Here is a 17736-nt window from a genome sequence, read left to right as displayed (position 1 = left end):
AAATGTTTATTATTCAATTTAATAAAAATATTTTGTAAATGATGACTGGTGACTAAGTAATAAATACATAAAGCCCATAGAGGTACCTATTGTTGAAAAAAAAGAAATATGGCTTAATAAAAAAAAAGACTAAATTAACAATAAAAAATATAATATGATAATTGTGCCTATTATTTTTTTTAACAAAGTTTAACTATTTTTACTTTTTATTTAATATAAAATAATATTTTGAATAAAATTGCAATAAATAAATAGGTACATAATATATTACATTTATTTATTATATTATATTTCAAAGAACTATCATAGCTATGGAGTAATGTGTTATAATTATAGAACAATTAATTAAAAATCACACAATTTGAAAATTTTAAAAGTAAAAATCTCTCTTAAAACAATTCTATAATAATAGGAACTGTTACTTGTTAACAGTAATGAAATACTTTCAACCGATAAAAAATAATTATATTATTCAATAAAAATGCGATAATCATAATTAAAATTATAAATCAGAATAAATAGTAATAATTGATAATCGGTAATAATAATGTATTACATAAACTAATTATTACTGATCAAGAAAGTCTATCCAGTCACGTAGACCAATATAAATTTTATTATATTTTTAAAAACAAACATCAAATGTTATTGTTTATTAACATAATAATACAAAATAATATAAAAACATTAAATTAATAAATTTTGGTAACATTGATTAAAAATACCGAATAAATCACTATATTATAGTATATTGTGCTGTATAATAGCCGATAGGTCTCGAGTATACTTCTTCATTTAATACAAAAAACAATTTTGAGCGGAAACAGTGCTCAGCCTAAATTTTTTGGATATTTTATTATAAATGTGTATCGCTATTCGCTAACAGTAACTTATTCTAATTTTAATGATATGGTAGGTTGAATTAACTTTTGTCGAAAACAAATTGTAAATATTATATAATTATATGTAAAGTAATTTTATTATCATAATATTATTGCATATATTTATTTTATGTCCTAAAGATTATCCATATCCCACATGAGTACATGACTATTTACTCATGCTCAGCGAATTAAAACTCACTTTATTGACTGATAGAAGAGCAGCCGCGAATCTATTATATCTACATAAACTCTTAAACGGTTTAATAAATACCCCACTTTCCTTTCCAGTATCAACTTTAAAGTGCCACAAAATTACCTCCGTTTCCATTTTCTTTTCTAAGTGCCGAATTTTTTCACTAACTACAGTCACAATAACCCTATTAATCGTATGATGGAAATGACTAATAAACAACCTACCTTTTTATCATAACCACCTTGTCTTATTGTTATTTGTTTATTAAAATGTACTATATGTCTATATGTATATATATGTAAATTATTATTAGGCTTTGTCCGTAATGTTTTAAATAAATGAATAAAAATATATACATATTATTACTATAGTTATTATTTATCATGCAATTAAGTAAATATCGACATAGTGTTTATAGAACACTATTAATAGGTTCATGGTATAAATAACTTGAAATGAATCTAAATAATTTGAACATTTTCGTATATAATAAATAATAATATATTCAATAACGAAAAGTTTCTAGTCCTACAAATAATTTTAAACTAAAACAAAATAATTATATTCTTGTTATTTTCCATTTAATAGTATAATATCTAATTTCATTAAAATTTAAACTCGAAATCCTATAAGAAAATTGTGTATTTGTATTTTTGAAATATTTAGATTTCTGTAGTTAATATTTAACTATCATGAAAATGTTAATAATAATTATAAAATTAGTCAAAATATTATCTTCAACACTTATAAAATAAAATACATCTATCCATGTGTTTCCTCTGCAATATCTAAAATAACTATTTGCATCAGATATTGTATTAAATTTGCAAGGTTCTTTACTCACAAACAAAAACGTTATTATACATAAATAACAATAAAAATTGAAAATTTTAAATGTCTATGTAATTGCACAAAAAATCCAAATTCTTTGAAATTTGAATTGATTTTATGTACGTATTCCATTTTTTCTCAATTTAAAAATATTGTTCCATGAAATATTTACCCCACGAGTACTAACTAGATCCAATTCTCTACCAGTAACCAAAGTTGAAGATCGATTTTTTATAAAATGTAACCACAGATGATAAAAAAAAAAAAAAAAATAACACATTATTATAAAACCATTATATTTATTACTCAGCTAAGAATTTAAAACGTCATAATTATTTAATAAAATGTATAATTTTAAATAATTCACAAAATAGTTAATTCATCAAAGGCAAATAAAAACATATTTGTGCTGAATATTAAAAATTATATGATTAGTTGATATTATTTATGACTTAACGAATTTAAAAAATTAAATTAAATATTACTTATTATTACGCGAAAATATCTCCACACAGAAAATAACAAAACAGTTAAATGTAATAGTAATTATGGAAATTATTGCCAAGAGCATAATATCTAAGTATAATAACAAACATGTTATATACATATCTACTTAGATATACATATACACAGTAGTATTTCAGTCAATATTAGCAGTACTCTATCGATGTCGGTAACTTGTATAGATACATAAGTCCAAATGTATCAATATCAAGTTATTGATAAATCCAATTATTTAAGCCATATTATTATATTATCTTAAATCTTCGTTGTTTTGAATATTAATGTAATATACCTATAGGCTACTAAACAGTTTTTAATAATCTCTATAATTTGTTCAATGTTTACACGAATGTAATTTTTATTAAACGCCGATAGTTGTTTTAACTGTGTATAAAATGTCAAAATAATGTTCGATCAAGTGTTAAAATATATTTACTTATAATATTATAATAGGTATACACTATACATGTTTTAATTAATTAAATAATAAAACCAGTTTGAAGAAAAATGAAAGGACCAAGAAATTTGCTTGTTGAATTTCATTATACAATTATTGAACAGCTTTCAAAAAAAACTAAAATATACTAAAAAATTTAAATTTAATTTTTAAATATTTATTGATTTGTGAAAGTGGTTAACTTAAATAGGTATAATAATACATATTTAAATATAATGTATAAAATTAATACTCTGTTTAATATTACATTTTTATTTATTGTTGCGTACAACAATATTTCCCGCTATGTGATTATTTATTAATTTATTACGAGTCGTGTAAATTGTGCTGGTTTTCATTTCAAACAATGGCTCGTATATTATGACAGTACATAGAAGTTAGAACATTATATATTAGTATATACAGTATATACTATATTAGTATATTACTGTGTGTATATACTTATCACTAGATTTATCTTTTATGAAAATATAAAAATTACATTAACACTTAAAAAGAACTACATTTTTTTAATATGAAAATAAATTATTACTTTCTAAAATATAACAATAATACAAAACTGGGTTTCCGCAGAGATGGCCTAAGACCTAAAAACTGGGTCTTTATATCCTGTCCAATTACACATATTTGTTTATTTATTTAATTTATAGCTTTTTATTAGATAATGTAATATAATCATCACTTTTACAGATTTATAATTATAACTATCTACATCATTTTATAAACATAAATATAAAAATACAATTTCCGGCTGTAATAATTTGGATTTTGAGCAAAGCAATATATTTTACAATGATTATATTATATAATACATAATATTATATTATATTTGTTTAAAAATATTTTTATAGTAAAAAAATGCATTAAGTTTCAACGTTAATGGTGTTTTCTGGTGGCAAATTAAATAAAGGTGGAGATCAAAAATAAATTTTGACAATAGGTACTTATTAATATATTAAAATTAAATTTTAGGTACATTCTTAAGTGAATTTCGGTGATTTTATATGCCAATATTTTGTAAGAAACAGAAATTCTATCCACTAACTTCAAAATAATATGAAAAAATAAATACTATTAAATATATATAATATAATATATATAAAATATTGTATGTTAATATTTTTTCTTATATTATACTAATAAAGTAGTTGGGTTGCACAGAATACTAAAATTGATAAATTTAATTTTAGTGAATGTAAATAATAATTTAAAAAACTGTAAATTAAGTAATTATTCCAGTATTTATGAAAAAATATTACCGCACAGGGAAAGTAATAAAAACAATTAAAAAATTACTTATATGCACAATTTCATTTTGTAATTAACAGTGGAAAGTTATGTGTTATAATGTATTCTTCAAAATCTAAATTATTTATAAAACTATATAAAATAATTAGCACTTTATACCTACTTTTAATTTTGAGAAGGATATCATTAGAATTTAATATAAACTACATCACATATCATTTGCGTATTAATTGCATATGTATATTAAATTGCATTATATAGGTACAGACAACAGTGTATATTTAAATGAAATTGAAATATTTGTATCATATTACTACTATCTAGCCTCGAGGTTACGAGGTTCAACACTCAATAGTAATAATTATTATCTATATGCCATGAATTCATTCTGTCTCGTCTATAATATAGTTTTCTGTCACCGGCGGCGAAATGCGAATAGATTTGGTATAGCATTTCTTAAATGAAAATAAAAACATTTTAAACATGTAAAGCAAAATCCGATATCCTAATGGCAATATTTTATTGTTAAGTGATTATCACACATTCACATAGATGTTTTACGGTACCTCAATTATTATAAAAATGTTATAAATATAAATATAAAAACAAAGTACCTAAGTCACAAACCAGTTTTCGGTCGTTTCCAAATACTCATACAAACTATATAGTATATACGCATTAAATATTTAAAAACATACTTTATTAATATAAAACTAAAAACAGTTATTAGACTTCTTAGCCTTCTTCACAAGTTCTTACAATTTTATTGCTTAAACTTTTATATGACATGACATTTTCTTGTCAAATGCAGATCAACGCGAAAATTGCCTAAGTCAAACTTAATATTCCTGCGAGTTGTTCTCCAATCCCTAAGAAAAAACGAGACAGCTAACAAACAAGCGTTAAAATTCATAGAAAAGTATATGATAAAGATAACCATTATAAAACAAAAACTTAACAATCATTAATATCATATTATTATCACTATAGGTAGAAAAAAATTATCGTCATACAATAGCCGAGTTGCTGAGACTTATTTTTAATTATAATAAAAAATAATGTCATACTATAAAATGTCTTTATACCAATTTAAGGATTCAGCACTAGGTTTTGTCCAACATTATTTTAATCTAAAAATTAAATCAGTTAGGTGTTTTGTACTTTGATGTTTAAAAGCTAAAAATCCTCCAGGTGGGTCGCGTAGTCATGTTGCAATGAAGGATTAATATTAATTTTCAACGTTTTGTCAAATATTTAATAAAATTACCAAAATGAATAATTCGTTCATTGATAATGTGTCTGCCTATACAACTGAACAACATATTATAGTACTATATCTACCATAAAATCGAGGTACAAAAATATTATTTATACGTTACTTGAACACCCGTCTCGATTTAAGCACAGCTCTTTTACTTATTTTTTTGACTAGCTCGATTTTCGGGGGACCGCCGAGACTTGACAAATCAATAGATCAAAAATGAGAGACGTCGTAATTACGCGGGATATCATATTTTGCGTCGAGAAGGCGCGTGGTAGAAATTATTATCACACTATTATAGTAAGACTCGAGTAGGAGTAACAGTAAGAGGCACGCCGCGGTGAGGGCATATTATTATTAAATAGAAAGTGTATTTCGTGCGCGGATATTTTGTACGCTATTTCGTAACTCGTATTATTCGTGTGCCGCGTACGCCACATACGTCATATTATACGTCATTTCAACGTTGTCATTATTATCATTATATATTATATATTATTTGTTTTATTATTATTATTTATTTATTATTTTTTTATTTTTATTTTTTTTTTTTTTTGAGAATCACTGGTCTCCACAAACAATATGCGACTCGTATAATAATATAATGACAACGACAGCTTTGGTGGCCGGAGAATCGTGGTAAATGCGCGTGTGACGGTGTAGGTGAAGTCGGCCGAGGGGGACAACAGGAAAAAAAAAATAATAATAATAATAAAAGCGGTGCGCGCAACCAACGTCTACAATCGTCTACAACTACGCGCTCGCACACACGCATCACACACACACAAGCGCGCGCACGCACGCGCACGCGCACTACATAATAACCGCTACCTCTGTTCGACGAGTATACCGGTGGCGGAATCGGGGCGGGACTGGTCGCGGGTCACGGCTTCACGCGGGGTGCAGTGGGGGGGTCAGTGTTATCGTTCGCCTTGTCGGCCTATTATAATCAGCACACACACACACACACACACACACAAATAGATTTAACGAACGCGACCGCTGCCGTTGCCTCCGACCGACCGACCCATAGAGGGTGTTTACCGAAACGTTATTGTTTTTGCACACTTTAATCGGCGGTTAATTACCAACACGCGCCAGCCCGCGCCAATTCGATAGCTTTCGTTCATATTATTCGCTCTCGGCTTTTATTTTGTTAGATTCGTTTTTATCTTCTCGAAATGTAGCCACGTTATTATTTCTCTTCCGCCGATCCCGACCGCAGCCGGTCGGTTTTCCCGTCGACGATTTTGCCGGTATATATACGTTTTGTTTTTATAATAACATATTATACGCCATGTACAAAGACGGCGCTTCATAACTTTTATTCTCTCTGCTCTTTTATGTGATATTTTTTTTTATTTTTTTATTATTATTATTATTTTATATCGCGTACAGAGTGCACAAAAATAATAATAATAATAATAATATGGACCTAATTGGAATCACACATTTTTCTTTTATGTCGCTTAAACACGACCATAGTGTATAATATTATTGCCGTCGTTTATTAAAATATAATAACCGCAGTATAATTTTTTTAGTTGAATATATAATAATTGTATAATGATATTTAAGTATTCTATATACTGTACTGTATTTTATGCGTTGTACCATAGGGCATAGATGTATAGTGTAAAAGGGGACAATAATAAGTAATAACATTCATAAAGCGGCATTTTTAAAATTGTTTCTTCTAAGGTAGATCATTAATTTGAATATAGGTAAACCACATACATATTTTTTGATGTAATACTTATTTATATTTTAAAACACATTTTATTAAATGATCAACATATAATGTGGTTTATTTTTAAAAATTAAATAAAATTTACAACTTTTACTTCTTATTATCATATTTTATTTATTGCACTAAATTAGATGTATATGATGCTAAAAATTACACGTTGCGTAAAGAATATAACGAGAATCATATTTCAAGTAATTTATGATTTAAACCATATATTATTTAACTTTATTAGGTTTAATTAGGGAGTAGAGATGCTTTTTTAATCAGGTAAAACTCTTAAATATGATTTTACAAGATAGGTATTTGTCATTTACTTTATTACATTGAGTTTATAATTAAAAATGTAATATCATCATTTATAAACTATAACTATGTATTAAAGTATAATTAAGTTGCGCAAAATATTTAAAACTAATAATATTTCATTTTTTCAATAAGTAATTTAAAAAAAAAAAAAATAATATGTTAAGTAGACAAGTAGTTGTTAGTACCTATTCTAATAATCGTGTGAAGTATAACATAGGGAAAGTAGGTAGTAAAAACAATAAGATATATAAATAAGTTTATTTTGTAATTAGTATCTGAAAGTGTACGTGTTATAATGGATAATAAATTGTTTAAGATCTCTGATCTAAACGATTTATAGAACTGTGTAGAAGAATCACCATTTAAAATGTTAATTTTTGTATAGGAAATCAGAGTTTAACGTGTTTACTATGTAGGTATATTTTGAATATTCTCTCTTGTACCTCTCATTTTTATATTACTGAAATCGCTATTTATATAGTATTAACTATTTACCGCATACAAAAACTGCACGTAGGTATACTCAAATAACGGGTGATAATATGCATTGTTAGTTGTTACTCATTTTACGACAACAATTCACAGATTATATTGACGTTACACTGTTTAAAAAATTCAGTGTGCAATTTAATGTACACAGCATACTGTTCGTAATATTATCACGTATAACGTTATATGAGCGAACAAGAATAGAAACAGCAATTTGTTTCATATTTTAATGCAACTGTTGGAATCAAAAATATACATAGATATTATTAAGTATACGTTATTCACATAATATATCGTTCACTCGGTAAAACACATTAACACAATAACATTAAATTCTAAGTTTTAAATGTATAAATATAAATCGTAACTCGTCGCGAGTCATCAGCAAATAATAGATGAGCATAGTGTCAATGACACCTTTTGACCCTTTTAAACGAAAGCAAAAACCAACAAAGCACCTAATAATAGATAACGATATCATCTCTGATGAATCCTAAATTATAGTCTTACATATTATTAAAAACAAATGCCGTAAATTTTAAATGTTTCATACTTTATTTATTTATAATTTTTGAAATAGAATTAAAATATGTATAAATCTTATATAATAAATAGGGAGTATACAAATAAATTACAAATAAATACTTTAAATATAATATAATATAATATAATGTATCATTTTTAATTTGTATTTAATATTATAATATAATTGAAAATTATTAATTTTTTTAAATTAAAATATGTTAAATGAATAAAAGGCTGTAATTTTATTTTTTTCATAATATTTCCAACAATTTTTTTTTTCTTACAGTAGAAACTTTAATATAGTACAATTATAATGACGTATTGATTTAATAAAAATAAATTACTACCCTAGTCGAAAAATTTGTAAAATTAACCAAAGGAAATAACAAAAGCCGGTATTAAGTATTATGTGTATATAAAAAACCCCGCCAGATGTACAATGAGGATCAACACAGGAACCAACTATAAATATAAAAGGGGAGCAGACTGAACAATGTGAAAGAGCGTAACTCGCATAAGGGTAGTAGAAATGATAGAGACTAATATTTAAAGAAAAAGTTTTTTTAAATAGTAAAGAGATATCACAAACTTCTTTAGGAATTACCTCACTGCGATAAAAAAAAAAAAAATTATTTATTTATTTGACTAAACTTAAAAGTTGAAACCAATGCAATATAGTACATACTGAATTAAGTAGACGATATAAATATACTTCAAGCAATTTATTATACAATTATTTATTAGAAAAAAATTTACGATTAAAGCCCGTGGGTATTATTTCATTTGTACCTCTTAGGTAAATCTTAATATGTAAAATATTACAAAGTTTAATATATGTATTGATTTTCTCAGTTCATTTTTGTATTACATGAACTGATCATTCAAAAAATTTCCTCGTGGCGAGGGATAAACAAATTTCACCAATTACCAATACATTAATTTATTAATCGTTTGGTCAACCCATCATTGTCATACAAAAATCGATGGATTTTTTAAGGCGCAACTGATGAATACGATGATGTGATAAATCGATCCAAAATCTTACCAAAATGATTTGCTTCCTTGTTTCTATACCATTTAACTACAAAGAGGAAGATATAGAGCCTATTCAATATTCTAAAATAGTTATAAATAGTAATAATTTATATATTATATTGATATCTACTTTTTATACATGAAAATATCAAGACATAATATTGATTATTCCGTTTATGCAATAATAATTAAGTACCTATACACTTTACGAACATAGAATAATGGGTTAAACAGAAAAACAATAAAAAATTATTTGATAGTATTTGGATAGTGTTCATTGAAAACGATTCATTATAGTTCTATATTTCATCCCAATTAATATTAATTACCATAATATCATCCATCTGTAACCAAACGTATTCACATACCGTATCTCACGTCTTTATTTTTATCGCTAGTCTATATCTATAACGACTATAACAAATATTTTATTGCAATCGCGTTAAATATAAATATGTGAAGAAATTATTTGTTTTAAAAATGTGCAGTTACTAATTAACCTACAATCAAAAAACTTTTATGAAATGATAAATAAAAATAAATGATTTTTTTTTTAATATTTTAAGGATATAATAATTAATATGCATTAAAAACGATTTTTTTTCAATAATTAAATGTTCAAAATGAAATTCATATAACTTGTTTATGAAAAATCTACTGTTAACTTATTTTTAATCCTATAGTTATTAATTTATTTTTAATTAAGATAAGTTAAGACTCAAATAAGTTAAAAATCATTTTATATTATGAATAAAATAGTTTAATCCAAGTCTTTCAACAATCCTACGTCTAACTATACAAGTTTGCAAAAAACTAATATACCAAAAGCTTAGTCGGTGAGCACTTTTGTTTTACACTTGTTCTCTAGTATAAATATAAAAAACATTTTTTTATTTAGTCAAAAAGTTAATGCAAACAAAGTTTTAAAAAATAAACAATTCATACGAGATACGAGTATGTATTGTATAGTATTTATAAAATAACATTACTTATTTTAAAACTATGAATTTAAGAATTCATATTTTATTATAGAACCAATTTTACTTGATTAACTAATATTAAGCTAATTTTATTAAAGTTAAAATATATGTATACTGTATTGGTACAACATAATTTTGAGTAAGCTCTGCATATACGTATTCGAGCTACAGAGCAACCATTTATTATTATTACGTCTTCTTAGTTATTATAATATGAATTTGTTTCGCGATAATTTATGATGGAAATAATATAATTTGTATTATTTCATTATGGTATACAGACGCAACTAATTAGTTAATCGAAAACAGTAACCAACTTATAAAATATTGTATTTAGTTATGTTTAAAATTGAAATAAAAGTTAAATTATTTATCTTGTACTGATATGATATAATGATGATTGATCTAAACACTTTAAATTTTATATAGTAATAATTAGAGTTTGAAAAGTATTATACAAAAAAGGTTAAAATGGGCATATGAAAAATAAATACAATACAATCACATAATCTAAAATGCTTTAAAATTTGAAGCAAAAGTTAAAAGAAAAAATGGAAACAAACCCATATTAGGTATATACGAGTACATGAAATTGTAACTTTTTTGTGAAATATAATGACATTTTCAAAACGATATCTATTTATTTGTATTTAATTTCAACTCTTCACAAAACGAATGTATATTTTAGAAAAAAACTATTCTTAAACCGCCACAAAATTAAAAAAAACATAAAATTTTAAAAAATCCTATACTCTCGTGTAATAACTAATAAGCATTTTTCGTTCTTTATCGTTGAACTGTCTAATATATTGGCGTGTTAACTCGCAGACTATCTTACAATAGTTTGAATGGGATATTAAAAGGTGGATAGGTACATACTAAAAAAAAGTTGATTGGAATTTAGTAGCCCAAGGTCTACTATTGTTCAGTCGCGACACCTGTTGTGAACAATGTCAACAGGTGAAACTGTGGAAATCATTTACTTATGAAAATATACGTGTACATATAATATAATATATTATAATGCGTGTGTGTAAGTGTGTGCGCATTAGTAACCACCCTTATTATAATGGTTTATTTATATAATGGTATTTCATTCATATACAAACTGCTGCGATTTTCAGTGGTTCGTCTGCAGGGCTGTCAGGATTTTCGATAAGGGTCAATCCATTTTTGGAAAACCAGTTTGTGAATTACAAGCTGTTATATAATGGCCTGCGTGTCATAAGAATTTCTGTGTTTTAGCGTAAATACACGAGTTTTTGCAATTCATTTTTTTTTTTAGCTTCCAATTACCATCAGAAAAAATTTTAGAAAAATTATTTTAACTCTAAAAACTATCCCTAATTATTTCACTAATTTTTACTGTACAATGTAAAACATTTTTAATTATAAAGTTTTTATCCTATACGTGTTTTGGTTAAATATATTATAGCAAATCGTAGCGTTTCAGAAAATATAGATATATATAAAAAATTCTTAATGCCGCGGCGCAAAAATATTCACCGTGTAGATAAAATTGGAATTGTTAATGCATTTTACATATTAATTGAAACTATAAAATATACACCGCGTTTAGTTTACCACGAAAACACCTGATGTTATTTGCTATCTGATCGATTTTAAGTTATCCCTTGATTTGCTTTTAAAAGTAATTATAATATAATTCCCAGTCAAAATTAATTAAAATTTCCATAAGTATTTATACTACTATAAACTAATATAAATTATAATGTATATATATTTATATGCATGACTTTATGTGTACATTGTAAATAATATTAATTATACAGTCTTTGTTACTAGGCCAAACGTTCTGCACAATTAGTAAACATATCTGTATATTATATAAATTATTAATTATTCTTGACATTTAACTTTAAACACATTATGTTTAAAATATCCAATTAAACTTAATAAGTCATTTGTTATCATTTATCAAATATAAATTTATAAAATTATGTGTTTATAAATATTTTTTAGATTTAAAATATTTTAATAATTAAATAAAATTAATTTAAAATTTACCGTAAATAATTCTAGGTTTATTTATTGATGCTATTCTACTAAATAATGTGTTAAGTTGGAAAAAATTTAGATTATAGAGAAAATGTGCTACTGTATAAACATTAAATTAACAATGTCTTACTGATAACTAATTCATTTTTATTAAATAAAATAATTCTATTTGATAAATTTTTAATTTATATTTATATATTTTTCTCATGGCATCTGCTCGGTTAAAAAATCCAAAAAAGGCAGAATATTTCATCAACCAACGGACATGTGTATGCACTTGTAAGTCATGTGGGAGTGTCCCTATAAAATATAAATAGCTCGACAGTCATTCACTTGTTTAGAATAAATAAGTTCATTCACACATCATAGATTCAATTTGTCTTTATTTGTTGTAGTCAAATTATTTAGTATTTTTATTTGATAGATGACTTTTTAATGTTGATAAAATACATTTTTTTTTTAATTTCCCCGGCCTTGATGATAAATTCTAAAATAATCATGAGCTATGATGGGCATAACACAACAATGTGACATAGTTTTATACGTATAATACTAAAAAATAAAACCTTTTTATCTATATTATATTATTAGTGTCAAGTTTTCAAACGCCATTTTGTTTCTAATATAGAGTTGATATTTTTATTTTTTATCAATTGTGCATTAATCCATTTTAAAAATAATTATTACTGTTTTCATCTTTACTTTTGATACGACGTTCTGCTCCATTAATCTAATGGTGTTTAATAAATAATAATATGTATATTATATGAATAATTTTTCCAAACATAAAACGTAATCTTTACTTTTTGTGTTCAGCTCAATAATGGTAATTTTTATTAATAATTGATTATTCAATAATTGAACATTGTAGGCAATAGACTTATATAAAGTAAACTATACAAAAACATTCTACTCTAAACATTTACGCGCACATAATATATACGAATGCAAAGGTCAAATGGTCTACTATTTCTTTATAGAAATGAACTATGTAATAGTTGTATATCGTTATATTAATCTATGATCGATGAACAACATAATGAGTGTTATACCATTAAATATACTAAGCAGAAATATAATATTATTAGATGGTCTTTAAATATCCTGTTTGGCCGATTTGAAATATATATATATTTTTTTTATTATTATTCATAGACATCTAAGGTCATCAGTTCAAATTATATTTACATACGGTTTACAATAAAAGTTTAGCTTTGATTAACTTGAAAAATATTGATATTTGATTGAAGATATCGGGTTGTAGTGCTTACCCTAATTTAATAATGTAGTATGCAATGTTTATTTCTAAATCTTCAGATTTTCGGCATTCTGTTAAGATATGCTTGACGATATAATCCACTCCACATGATTCACACGTGGGTGCATCGATTTGAAATATTATTGTTAACAGTAATGATAATACTTAGGTACGCACGTACGTCGTACATTGTATATAGTAAAGGCTGGCGCGCAGCAGTAGAAAATTATAAATTTATAAACATTGTCATGGTCATGCGATGCGTACCGCCGCCACACGCTTTCTCTCAATTTTAACGCACAGTACACTTAATAGTTGATAATACGCAATAAGTTAAATAATTTCCTTTCTAAAAAAAAAAAAAATAATAATAATAATAAAATATTAAAATGTATTATAATGCATATATGTATTTATTTTTGTATTATTTAAAGTGTTAAAACTTGGCAACTTGTTATTTTGATATTGTCATAAAAAATATAATAATTAAAGACATTACATTTTAATTTGCCTACACATGCGTCATTCTAAACACTAAACTTCTTGTTTGTTTTTCTATTAGTTTGTTTATACTCATATTATGTTAGTATTTATTAAACTATTTTTACTCCATAGATATTTTGCGTTCTTAACACAAGCACCTATTTGGATTCTTGCCATGTTATTGATTTCTGAATTTTAAGAATATAAGTGGTCCGCTAATAAATAACACTGATTCCCAATGGTATAAATAGTACATTTAAGTCATGTTTTACCATAATGTTAAATATCAAAAATGAAGCTCGATTTATTTTATTTTTAAATAGGTATATTGCCTTACAAAAATACCAGACCTCAATTTAAGAAAAAACATAACGTTTCGTTAATAATAAATAATTTATATGATAAACCTCTATTCTATAAAAAACTTGTATAAATAATTCCGAATTTCTTACATTCAAATTGAAGATGTACAATAATCTTTTAGTGTATAACTAGTAAAATATTGATTCTTCGAACGAATGTTTGGAAAAAAATATTACATCAGAAGTAGGTAGGTACGTGGTACATACGTATATTATACTTTTCCGGAACTCGTTGTACATTTACAGATGAAAAATATTATGTTATACATGTTGGCACGCCGCATATACTAACATCGTAATCTAAAACAAGAATTCAACGACCTTGTAGTCGAATGTAGGACATTTTTCGTGATCACGTACTACGAAATGATCTTGGTCTGTATATAAAAAACGAAATTCGAAATAGTACCGCGATAGATAAAATATTATTCGCATATATTGTAATAATATAGAGCAATTGCACTTTCGTCGACCGATATTCTTCAATCCACCTACTACGTTTGGTTAGATTTTCTTATACAATAATACATAAACATCCATTGCGGAGGGAGAGAAAAACGTGGCACGAAAAATAATATGAATTTTTAATTTAATAAATACTACCATGATATTATTACCTAATTAGTAATTACCTAGGTATAGCATCAGATAAATTGTTTTTCTTAATCACCTGAACTTAAACAAAGACAGTTTCATTCAGGATGTCACAAATATGTTTGGAATGGTGAAACGAAGAAATTTGCAGTTTTTATTTAACGAAATTGAATAATAAATTTGGTTATATTTTATTTTTTTATAGGAATTTATTGAAATGTATTTTAATTAACTATATGACAACTGTATATTACAAAAATGAATTATTAATTTTACCTATGGGAGGTGCTCGTTCAATCATATAATAATATGTATTAACAATGCTCTTTAAAATACTTCACCAACGATTCTCGGTATAACGCTAAGCCCAGTGGTGTTTTCAAAAGTGATACTGAGAGGAGGGCCCGTTGAAACTATCCCCATTACAACTTATCATTTTATTCTAATTATTTACGTTGATAATTTTATTTCATTAAACATATCATCATATATAATATAATATTTTATTTTATTTTATAGTCCAAGATACATTTTGGCACAATTTAATTTTTAATTTTTAATAAGAAAACATACATTGTGTAATCACTAATTTAATTAACCGCAGACAAGCGTGACGGTAGTGACCGTAATATGATGGTCATAGAAAGAAATTAGATTTATTGTTCTCAACCCTCTCTCGAGATGAACTCTCAAATAACGCCACTGGGCTTACCGTTGCAGCATAATATAGACAGCGCGACATCCGTGTTCGGTAAATATTTTTATGATTCTATGTATATATAACCCTAGGTGGAAATTCATTTCAAGAATTTCGTGCGCTTTTGTCCTATACTCGTATTGAAATCGTTATTATAAATATTGATATATATATATTATATATATATAAGAGAACGAACACAGCGGGCCAATCAATTTGCAGACATTGACAATGCATAGTACACCGCCTAGCGGCGGCTGCAGTAGCGGGTTTCCGTGCCGCGCATGCGTGAGTACATGCCAATTTGATAATTAATTTAATGTTCAATTAGAGGTACACCTATCGTATGCTTTAATATTGTATACTAGATACCCGTTATACGATAGTATAATACTGGTGGATCGACCCGAACGAGAAATTAATTTACTTTTTAGTTTAACGTAAAACGTAGTAGGTAAGTATATAATATTACACATATTATATACATAATAGGTATCTGTCGACTGTCGGTGAAAGCATCACTATTATTATTTCGTCAACAAAAGTACTTATTTATAGTAAATTATATATGTATAATATTGTGTGCGAGTGTGTTTATACGCCGTATGTGTAAGTACACGTTATATAGGCGGATATCATATTTTATATTATAAATAAAAGTTTTCACCATACGCAACTCCGTATAATATAGCGTACTCAAAAAAGTTTGCTTCCCGTTGAGGAATTTAAAGTTTTTTTTTTAATTGTTATTTTGGTCCTACCGAAAAATGAATTAATAATAAATACCTGAACATGATATTGAACAATTAGTTTTCGTTTGTCACAACTCGATTGAACCTCATAAATATACGTCACAAATGTGCGTCTATATCAAAGTGCGGTGTTATATTGTTAGATAGTTTCTTTTTTTTCTTTACGTTTTATTAGGCGAACAAAAACGTCGGACTAAATGCATATTTATCGTTATCCAGTGACTAAAGTTTAAACTGATTGTAAAATTGTATATTACGATGGCGACATATACACAAGGGTGAGTAAATGGTTTGTATATTACCGAAGAACTTTACTTGCCCGTTCTCACCATCGAAAAAAAATATAATTTATAAAACATTCCTTAAAACACTGAATTAAAACTTCAATAATTCAAACTTATCACAGTTAAATGTTATTTAAGGTTAAAAATACTGTATTCTAAAAACATGTAAATTAAAATTGTAAATTATGTTGCAAAACCCAGAATAATAAATATGAATTACTAAAAATCTTTTCACAATAAACTAAATCTTGAAAATGGTACGACATTTAAATTATTATTATAGTCTATAGTATATTAATAATATTATTTATTGTAATTTTGTGAAAAAAAAACTCCATAGAATAACCAGTTGGAATTTTTAATTATACATTTAAAGAATGTTAGATAAATAAATTGCTTGGAAATTGAGTTTATTTTTATTTTATTATTATGTAGATATTATGTAGAAAAAACTTCGTATTATTTACACATTCTCATACTGACTACTGTACTGTAATTCTTGAGTTTAAAACGCAGTAATGAATACGTTTCGTGTTAATATAAAATGCATTAGGTTAATTTATTAGTTATATTACACATATAATTATATATTTTATGTATGTATATAGACTTAATTACATACGCTGCTATGTATAAAATAAAATAATATTTTTAAGAGTTACATGATTTATAGTAAATAAATACTTAATTCAACATTTTAATTTCAAATAAATATTTGAACATTGAAAATAACTGAAGTCTGAACAACCTACAACTAACAGCACGCAATAATTATATTTACAGAATAAAGACGTTTTCTCAGTGTGTAATAAATAGGTCAGTTC

The sequence above is a fragment of the Melanaphis sacchari genome, unplaced genomic scaffold (genome assembly GCF_002803265.2).
Source record: "Melanaphis sacchari strain LSU unplaced genomic scaffold, SCAv2.0 Contig305_pilon_pilon, whole genome shotgun sequence".
Classification (NCBI taxonomy): domain Eukaryota; kingdom Metazoa; phylum Arthropoda; class Insecta; order Hemiptera; family Aphididae; genus Melanaphis; species Melanaphis sacchari.
This window is presented reverse-complemented; position numbering follows the sequence as displayed.